Source organism: Fukomys damarensis, unplaced genomic scaffold, assembly GCF_012274545.1.
Source record: "Fukomys damarensis isolate Sample0158 unplaced genomic scaffold, DMR_v1.0_HiC HiC_scaffold_2, whole genome shotgun sequence".
Classification (NCBI taxonomy): domain Eukaryota; kingdom Metazoa; phylum Chordata; class Mammalia; order Rodentia; family Bathyergidae; genus Fukomys; species Fukomys damarensis.
In genome coordinates this window covers 3,187,727-3,196,966 of record NW_022900914.1, presented here as the reverse complement: position 1 = coordinate 3,196,966, position 9,240 = coordinate 3,187,727, and the positions used below count along the sequence as shown (strand labels likewise).

General features: G+C 42.6%; 1 protein-coding gene across 20 annotated transcripts in view; it reads right to left on the bottom strand.

The window, feature by feature from the left end:
- The window catches only part of Tdrd15 (tudor domain containing 15), a 160,508-nt gene that overhangs the window by 123,174 nt on the left and 28,094 nt on the right, over positions 1-9,240 (bottom strand). The window contains exons 1-2 of one of the 20 annotated variants that reach the window (XR_779011.3): positions 6,182-6,769; positions 5,698-5,924 (exon numbers count right to left, since the gene is read on the bottom strand). The exons of 17 other annotated variants lie outside the window; for them this stretch is intronic. The gene's annotated coding sequence lies outside the window, so the exon portion shown is untranslated. 2 more of the 20 variants (XR_779001.3, XR_779012.2) reach the window with 2 other exon arrangements.

Genomic DNA, 9,240 nt, shown 5'->3' with positions numbered 1-9,240 from the left:
AAAAAAAAAAAAAAAAAAAAAAAAAAAAAAAAAAAAAAAAAAAAAAACCAACAAGCCAAGAAAAGAAATGAATTTCCTCAATTTGATAGAGGAAAAAAAAAGCAGCAAGCATAACACTGAAAAATGGGGTATTTCCCCCCATACTATTATGAACAAAGACATACCTCTCTTACTACTCCTACTCAACATTATACTGTAGGTCCTAGCCAGTGCAATTGGACAAAAAAAAGAAATAAAAATATGTGCCAGTTGGGGAGGGGGTAAAAAGCTATATTCATACACAGATGACATGACTGCTGATGTAGGATATCTCAAATAATCAACAAAAATAAAATAATCACAGTCAGGAGCAGTGGTACATGCCCATAATTCCAGTATTCCAGGAAGCTGAGGCATGAGGGTAGCAAATTCAAATCTTTCCTGGATGTCTTAGCAAGACCCTGCTTCAAAATGCAGTAATAAAATAAAAAGGGCTGGGGATGTAGCTCTGCAGTAGAGTGCTTCTGGGTTTCATCCATAATTCTGTAATGCTACAATCCCTGGAACTAATAAATGATTATAGCAAGTCTGAAGGGCACATGACTAATTAATACACACAAGTCTGTTGCTTACCTATAGATCAACAATAAACAGCTGGAATATAAAATGTTTAAAATATTATTTATGATAACACCCCAAAATGACATAAATCTACCAAAAAATGTTGCAGAATCTATACACAAAGTCTACAAAATTCTGACAAATGAGAGCAAAGCTCTAAAAGCATAACAAAATATTCCATAATCACAAATTAAAATGCTCAATATTATCAATAAATCAGCTTTATACAACTCAATCTATGTATTTAAGATAATCCTAGTGAAAACCCCAAGAAACCACTGTATGCATTTCAATAAGTTAATTCTAATGTTGATATGGAACGGCAAAAGACCTAGGATATTCCACCAATAATGAAGAATAAAGTCAGAGCCTTGAAATTACCTCGTCTCAAGCCTGAGAAGTGAAAGCAATTGGGACAGTGTGGCACTGGAGAAAGAATAGATGCAAAGAGTGTGAAGATAGCATGGAGATCCCAGAAATAAACCCACACGGAGCCGACCAGTTTTTGACAAAAGAAGGATAGGGAGTCCATGAAAAAAGGATTTTGACTTCAACAAATGCCACCAGACCAATTGACTGTAAGAATATCAAACTAGACAGAGAACTTACACATTTATAACAATCCAAGTGGATCAGAAGCATAAATATCAAACTATAACGTTTCCAAAGGAAAACAGAAGAGAAAATGATAAATTGGAATCTATTGAAATTAGTTTTCCTCTCTGTAAAAGACATTACTAAGGTAATAAAAAGACAACACAGAGGGGGCTGGGGATTTAGCTCAGCGGTTCTGCCACCTGCCTCACAAGTGCATGGTTCCAAGTTCGATCCCCAGTACCAAAAAAAAAAAAAAAAAAAAAAAAAAAAAAAAAAAAAAAAAAAAAAAAAAAGAAGAAGAAGAAGAAGAAGAACACAGAGACTGGGAGAAAAATATTTGCAAAGCACATATCTAAGAAAAGAATATGTCCAAAATAAATACTGAACTCTTTAAATTCAATAATAAGAAAACAAGCCAATTTTTAAATGGGCAAAAGATCTGAATAAACATACCCCAACGCAGTAGACATACATCTAGTCAAATTAGAACCTTCAAAGATGCTCCATATCATTCAAAATGTAAGAATTACCAATTAAAACATTAATCTACTATACTCTTACTAGAACATTCACTAACAATACTGATTACCAGTGAGGATATGAAGCAAAAGAAAATTTTACTCATTGCTGGAGAAATGCAGAATGGTAATAACCACTATGAAGGACTTGCACAACTAAACCTACACTCTAGAAATTGCACTCAGAGATCCTTCATCAATTGTTTTTGAAAATTTGGATCCACACAAAAGCCTGCATAGAAATGCGTATAACAGGCACACTCATAATTGCCAATAACTAAAACTGATAGCCTCTAGCAATAGACTGACACATAAACAAATGGCGACACATCCACACAACGAATACGACTCAGTGGTAGAAAAGATATGAGCTTATCAAGCCACAAGAAGGCATACATGGATCTCAAATGTATATTACTAAAGGAAAGAAGCCAATCTGAAAAGGGGACATATGTGAAATTTTATAATAGAGTTCTAATTGCATCACTTTCTGGAAAGGCACAAGGTAGTGATAGTTAAAAGATTGATAGATGCCCAAATTTTGGCATGGTAAGAGGGAGGTTTGAGTAGGTGAGGGGAGGGACATTAGAAGAGGGAACCATTCTGTGTGATAGTGTAATTGTGCATATATAATACTATGTATTTGTCAAAAGCTATTGACCTTTCCAGCACCAAAGAGCAAACCTTCAGGTATGCATATTTTAAAAGAAAAGTATTTAGAAGGTTATGAAAATCCCAGAATGGAAGAAATATTATTACAAATTAATATAACTATTAAATATGCATAGAACAACCTCACTGAAGGGAGTAGGAGTAAATGGCACTGACCCAAGTCACTGTGGAAATAAAGGGAGCCTGTAAAACTAGAATCTAAGGAAACTGAGCATAAGCACTGTGCTCTAGTTGATAAAGTTTTCCAGTGGGAGTAGGAATAGCAACTCTGATACTGCTTTACAGTGGAACTGAACAGTTTAGTAAGGGGAGGAGGACAGTGGAAGCCAGGTCTTTTGTTATTAGAAATAAGCAAAGGGAAGGTAGTAGAATGATTCAGGTGGTGATGGATTAGGATTAAAGACACAGTACACTGCATTTATAGATTTAGCTGAATACAGGTGCACATGTTCCGAGTAGTAATACACGCAAGTGTGAGTCTATATGTAACTTTGTATACACACCCGCTGCCTCGTTCTATTAGGAGTGATGGCCTAAAAGCAGTGACATCCAAGTAGCAATGACTAATATTCTGCCCATATCTCAGTTACTAATACTGTTGTCCAATAATAGGAACTCAGGGACCCTTGGAAAAAGAGCTGATTCTATGCTTGGGCAAGAAGTTACACACACACACCCACACACACACACACACACACATACACACACACACAGAGTGATAGGGGTCTGGATGCTGCTGAAAAAAAAATTCCTAAAGGTCAAAGCTGGGACAAACTGAGAAACAAAAGAAAGCACTAGTGGATTATAATCTGAAGTATAAAACAGATATACTGATATAAATAAATAATTGAAGAAATAAGTAAATGAAGAGAAGAGATAACTCTCCTATGCAGAAATCTCCAAATAATTTATGCAGAAACTCCATCCTCAAGGAGGTGTACCATAATTTCCTACCCGTCAAAGGTGGGAGGCGTGTAGAGATTTCCTTCTAAAGAGCACAAGAGTTCTGGGCATGGGGCACACACCTGTAATCCTACTACTCCAGGAAGCTGAGGCAGGAGGGTTACAAGTTCAAGCCCAGTCTGAGCAATTTATGGTCTTAGTAAGACACTGTCTAGAAACAAAAATTTTAAAAAGCTGGAGATGTAGACTAGACCTTCGGTTCAGGGCTAGTGCTGAAAATGAGGGAAGGAGAGGGGAGGAAGAGGGATACCATGGACATGGACGGGGAGAAACAAAGAATAACTTTCCACTGGGGAAATCCAACAAACATTGCATTGGTCAGGTGATCGAAGTCAGCAACAGCAGTCAGATTCATGGTGTCGTGCTCAATGTGATGTGGTGCAAATGTCGTTCCTCATCTATGGTCCTCCATGAAAAATTTCACAACCCCATTGGGAAGAAGCCATGCAACGCTAGTTCAGGGATGGCAAACCTTTTAGAGACCCAGGCGCCCAACCCGCTCCTGACATCATCGCCCCGCCCAACTCCTTTCTGAGCATGCACAAGTCCCCTGTTCACGCTGTTCCCCGATGGTGGCCTGCTGGGGCCAGGCTGGCTGCCCAGAGAGAGTTCTGCGTGGTCGCTGCAGGACAGGTGCCGCAGATTCACCAGCCCTGCCCCAGGTTCACCGCGATGAAAACATCGGTGAAGTCACAATGGAGGGTGCGTTACAGTCATATTTGCACTATTCCTGAGCAGTACTCCTCTCCTCCAAACCAGGTCTACAAAAGCAAGGAAAATCAGAGAAACTGCACTACACACGCAGAGAAATCCTAAAGAGAGTTGTCTGTCCTCATGGAACAGAGAAAGTTGCTATATAAGACAAGTAAATCTGAATAAATGGTAGATTTTAGTTAATAAAAATGCACTCGCATCGCTTCATCGATTTGACAAAAGCGTCACACTCATAGGACAACCTGGGTATTGGAGTATAAGGGATTCTGTGAGCTACCTTCCCAATTTTTCTCTGGACCTAAAACTGTTCTAAAAAGTAATGTTTAAAAAGTGATGCTGGACTCCTTCTTGATACCATACAGAGAGGAATGACTAAAAATAAATCATAGACCAACGTGCAATAGCTAAAACTATAAAGCTTTAGGAAAAATATGAGGAAATGTTTCTGACCTTCATTTCTTGGTGGTAAAGGACTTATTTCTGTTCTAGCATCTTCTAGATAGGAATACAGAATTCATTTGTAATAATAAGAAAAATAACAAAAACTAAACCCAATTTAAAAATGAATAAAGGATCAGAACAGACCTTCCTCCAAAGAAAGTGCATAAATAGCCTAAGAGCCCATGAAGAGACTCATTAACTAGCAAGAGAACACAAGCCAAAACCACAGTGAGCCAGCACTTCACCCCAATCAAGAGGCAGCTACTGTGGATGTGAAGAAACCGGGCCACATTCCTTCCCGGTGAGAATGAAAAATGGCAGAGCTGCTTTGGTTATAGTTATATAACCAAGCTCCTCCCCTACTGTTCTAGCCCCACTGCCCCGTCCAGCCTGGAGTGGCCTTCACTGCCCTCCTACCATGCAGTGAGAGCCCATCCGGGGCTCGGCACCTCCCCAGAGACAGAAGTCATGGGTGGTAGGAGAAGCCAAAAATCTCCAAGCCAGATCATTACGATTCTTCTTCCCCAACAAGATTGCCTTGTTCTGTGCCCCAGGGAAGGATAGGAGCTCATAATAGTTCCTGAAACCACCCTTTCTGTTCTTCATCAGCTTTGTGAGGAAGAAGACTAGAAGGTCCGGCAGCACTTGCTGTTGGTCACATTTATTTTTAACTCAACTTTTTTCTGTTCTCCACAGAAAATTCATGCAGAACTATATTTTATTACTTTTATATAGGTATTTCTATATTTAGAAAGTAATTATGGAGAAAAGAAGAAAGGGCCCCATCTAATCCTGCTGCCTGTTCATGTTTCAAGGCCCACCTCTGACACCACTTCCTCTGAAGACTGTGCTGATCTTTCTAGGCAGATGTTTATCCTCTTCTTGTAACCTCCAAAGTATTCTGTACATCCATTTCCTTGCTTGGCTTCATTTGTGTTAGTCATTCATAAGCTTACTGGCATTGTCACAAAGCCCTTTTCATGGGTTCTGACTGCATATATAGCAGACGCCTAAACTCTTTAATACATTTCACTTCATGCAAATGATTTCATTGATGCATAATTTCTACTTCTGCACATCTCCTTCTACTTCTCCTATTGCAATTGAAGTCCTTCAAAAACAAAGACTGTTGTGCCTTCCTGTGTTTTCTGGAGACTTCACTGAACGAGTGCACAAACCAGCACGAGACTACCTCTGCAGTGACCAGGGAGCCACGGGGAGGGCTCCTGCTGCCCCAGGTGTCATCGCTGCTCTCAGAGCCTCTTCGTGGCCCTGGCCCTGGCCCTCCTCCTCTGGGGAAGGAGTGTGGCACAGCGGAGAATGAATGTCTAGGATCGGGAAGCCAGCTGTCCAGCCTTGAACCAATCTCCAGGCAGCTGTGCGGCGGTGGAGAGCTCAACTCTCTGCTCAATTATGTACCTGTGTCAGGAAATTTCCTTTCAGTCCTAAAGTTCTGGGATGCTGGAAACCACTTCATTGAAAAGAAACAAACCAACAAAATAAATTTAACAAACGAATACTTGTTTTCCCACATTCTAGTAATTGTTAGTGCTTCCCTGCATGCCTAGGTAGGTGCTGTTGCAAGGCCTCTCCTGTATGCACTTCTCTATTCCCACAAGTCCATTTTATTCCTCTTCCTCCAGGAAGGCACAGGAAGGTGGAATAACTTAACATACCTGGTGGCTCAGCCAGTTTCCTACCCCGCAGTCTGTGCTCTTAGGCCTCCTGCTTCTCCAGGGCTCAACAGTAGCAAGCCTCCTCTTCTGCCCCAGAATGAGTGGCTTCGATTCCATGCCGGCATTCTCACTGCGATATTAAACTCTTGTTTGGGTGGGAAGAGACAATTTGGGAAGATGATGTGCAACGGCACAGCCCCCAGGAGAGTAAAGAGGTATTTGCTGATGGCTTCATCCGGGGCAAGGTTCTTTGTTTTATTTGACATTACAGAAGCCCGATTGGGAAACCACAGTGAGGAGAGAATGCAGTTCTGTTCCCAAACCTTACCGAACCCGGTGGGGGTGAACCCGCCATTGCACCACCGCCTTTTGTCCCTCTGCCCAGGGGCCTCGGCGGCCTTGCTGTCAGGGAGGCGCCTTCCGGAGGACGGCTTGGGCAGCGCAGCGCCACCTCCCCAGGGGGAGCCACCGGCCCCAAGCGCGCCTAGATGACTAGGCAGGCCTCCTCAGCTGGCCCGGTAAACAAGGGCCCTTCCATCCTACAAACCTGCACTTTGAGTTTAACAAAGTCTACTGAGCAACAAGGGCGATAAAGATGATTCCAGAGCTAACAAAGATCATCTCAGCCCTCGGAGGGACCGGCCCACTTCCTGCTTTCCAGGCAGATGTTGTCTCTTCTCCTCCTGTGACCCCTCTTCCTTCCCCAGCCCCTCGCTCCACGGTCCTCTCTCCCCAGGTGCCCACAGGACTGTATTTTTGCCCTCTTTCACCTCATACGCCACGGGGAAAGCAGCCTCACAAGAAATGCCTGTGAGAGATCCTGAGTATCAACATGATCATGATATGTACAGCATTCACCTTTGATTTCATTCATACGTTTACTCATTGTTCAGACAAATCAGACAATTACTTTTTTATTTTACGTTCATCCGAGGAAGACTGTGCGGAGCCTTTTTTTAGCAAAGTTCTCACTGTACTGCCAGGCTGGTCTGTAATTCACGGACTCAAACTGCTGCCTCACCACAGCCTCCAGAGTGACTGTGGGGGACAGGGGTCTGCAGACAAGAAGCTAACATGGGGGCCTCCTCAGGTCTTCTAGCCAATCTCCAGAAGAGAGTCCCCTGGGAAGCAAGTCAAAGACAGGGGTAGAAAAAGAGGGGGTTAAAAAGTAGATAAAGGAAGGCACCAAACGGCCTTGGGACTTACACCAAAAGAGCTTCCAGGCAGGACACAGAGAGCAGCCAAGTCCACAAACGATAAGCCACCTCCAACTTCAATAAAATATAGGGGGTGCAACGCCGGGGGGGCGGGGGCCAGCTAACTTTAAGGCCGTGTGGACTCACACCTGTCCACTGACACACACACTTACAGACATGTGTACTCACTCCAGAGTCACTGTGCTATTCACACTAGGATCCTTATAGACATCCACGCTCCCCTTTCTAACCCTAACCCTAACCAAGAATAAGGCACCGCTTTGCCAAGTAGCCACCCATCCCAAAGATAAGGCCTTAAGAGCTAGGTCAGGGACAAATAAACAGACAGAAGCTGCACGTAGAGCTCCGGAAGAAATGACTAGGCAGAGGTGCCCGGAAGCCAATCCAGTTAGAGCCCATTCTGGATGGGGGGTCATCCACCCAGTATTAAAGCAGCTGAGAACAAAGAGCCCCGGGCCCTCCTCTTTCTGAGCCTCCACCCTGATTCTTTCTTAACAGGGTACCTGTGTTCTCCTTTCTCTCTCCTTTTCCTCCTTACAAATAAAGTGTCTTCCTTTCATTAAACCGTGTTCCCCTAATTTACTGTTATGCTGAGTTATGATCCCAGTGGGCTACGTGGAGAGCAGGGCAGCGGTGCCCACCCCCGAGATACAACTGTGGATGCACCACGCACTGGAGCATCGCATGATAATTCAGTGCTCTTGGGGCCAATCATCAGTTGTTCATACACTACACCTCCCCCACCCCCGAAACATACTGTGTACACCTTAGGGCAGATAGACTTCGGTGTTTCTGTGGGGTTACACAAATTGGGATACACCCACTAAGCATGGATTTAGAATCTGGTAGAAAACAGGTGTGCACATTGTAGCCTTAGGAAAACCACCTTTTTGGGAAAACTAGCAGAATACAAAATCTTCTGTTTGGCTCAATTAATCTTTCTGAAACTCTGCCTTTGAGCTCCGGAAAAAGCTCAATCACAGGCAGGGATCAGACAGTGTCCAGGACTTGGTACCTCCTATATATTCACCGAGGAATTCCCCACAAGCTCAGTGGCTCACAGAGTCAGAAGAAAGAATGATAATACAGCATCGGTAGGGTTTACAGACAATGCTGCCCTGGAGCAATGCTTCAAAACCAGGACCCAGTCTTTACACAAATATACTAGTCCATTCTGTGTATCTCACACTCACTGAGCGTTTCCTGGGTGCCCAGCATGGCACAAGGCATGTTGCTAGCCTTTTAGACACTTCTGACTAAGATGGTGACAGATGTCCTCAGATCACAGATATGGTGCACCAGCCTTCCATCTGGGACAGATTGCTGCTCTCAATATCACCGCCTTTTAGCTCTGAGGCCCCATAGAACTCATTTCAGAACTGTTGCAAGGATCCAATTTAGATGTTGTATAAATTAACAAATATGAAATATTGTAAATTTTTTTTGGTACTGGGGATCAAACTAGGGACCTTACACTTGCAAGGTAAGAGCAGTGACACTGAACAAAATCCTCAGCCTGAAATATTAGAAATTAATAAACAGGAAATATTGTTACAGTTGTTGGAGAGGAATGAAAGTAGAGTAGAATCTATTATCAGATGTAATATAATTTCACGGGGTATGTAGTGTTTTTATAATAGCCACCTATTTAGTGGGTTTTAAAATCAGTTCAGTGGATGGTGATCAGACATTTTTATGAGATAGAAGAGAATATGTGATAGATTATATCTTGTGTAGCAAGGGTAAGTTTGTGTCAGGTAACTTTTCTCCCTATTGTATACATTTGTGTGTACTGTTTTGTGATGGGAAGACTTTTTTTTTTTTTTTTTTTTTTTTTTTTGG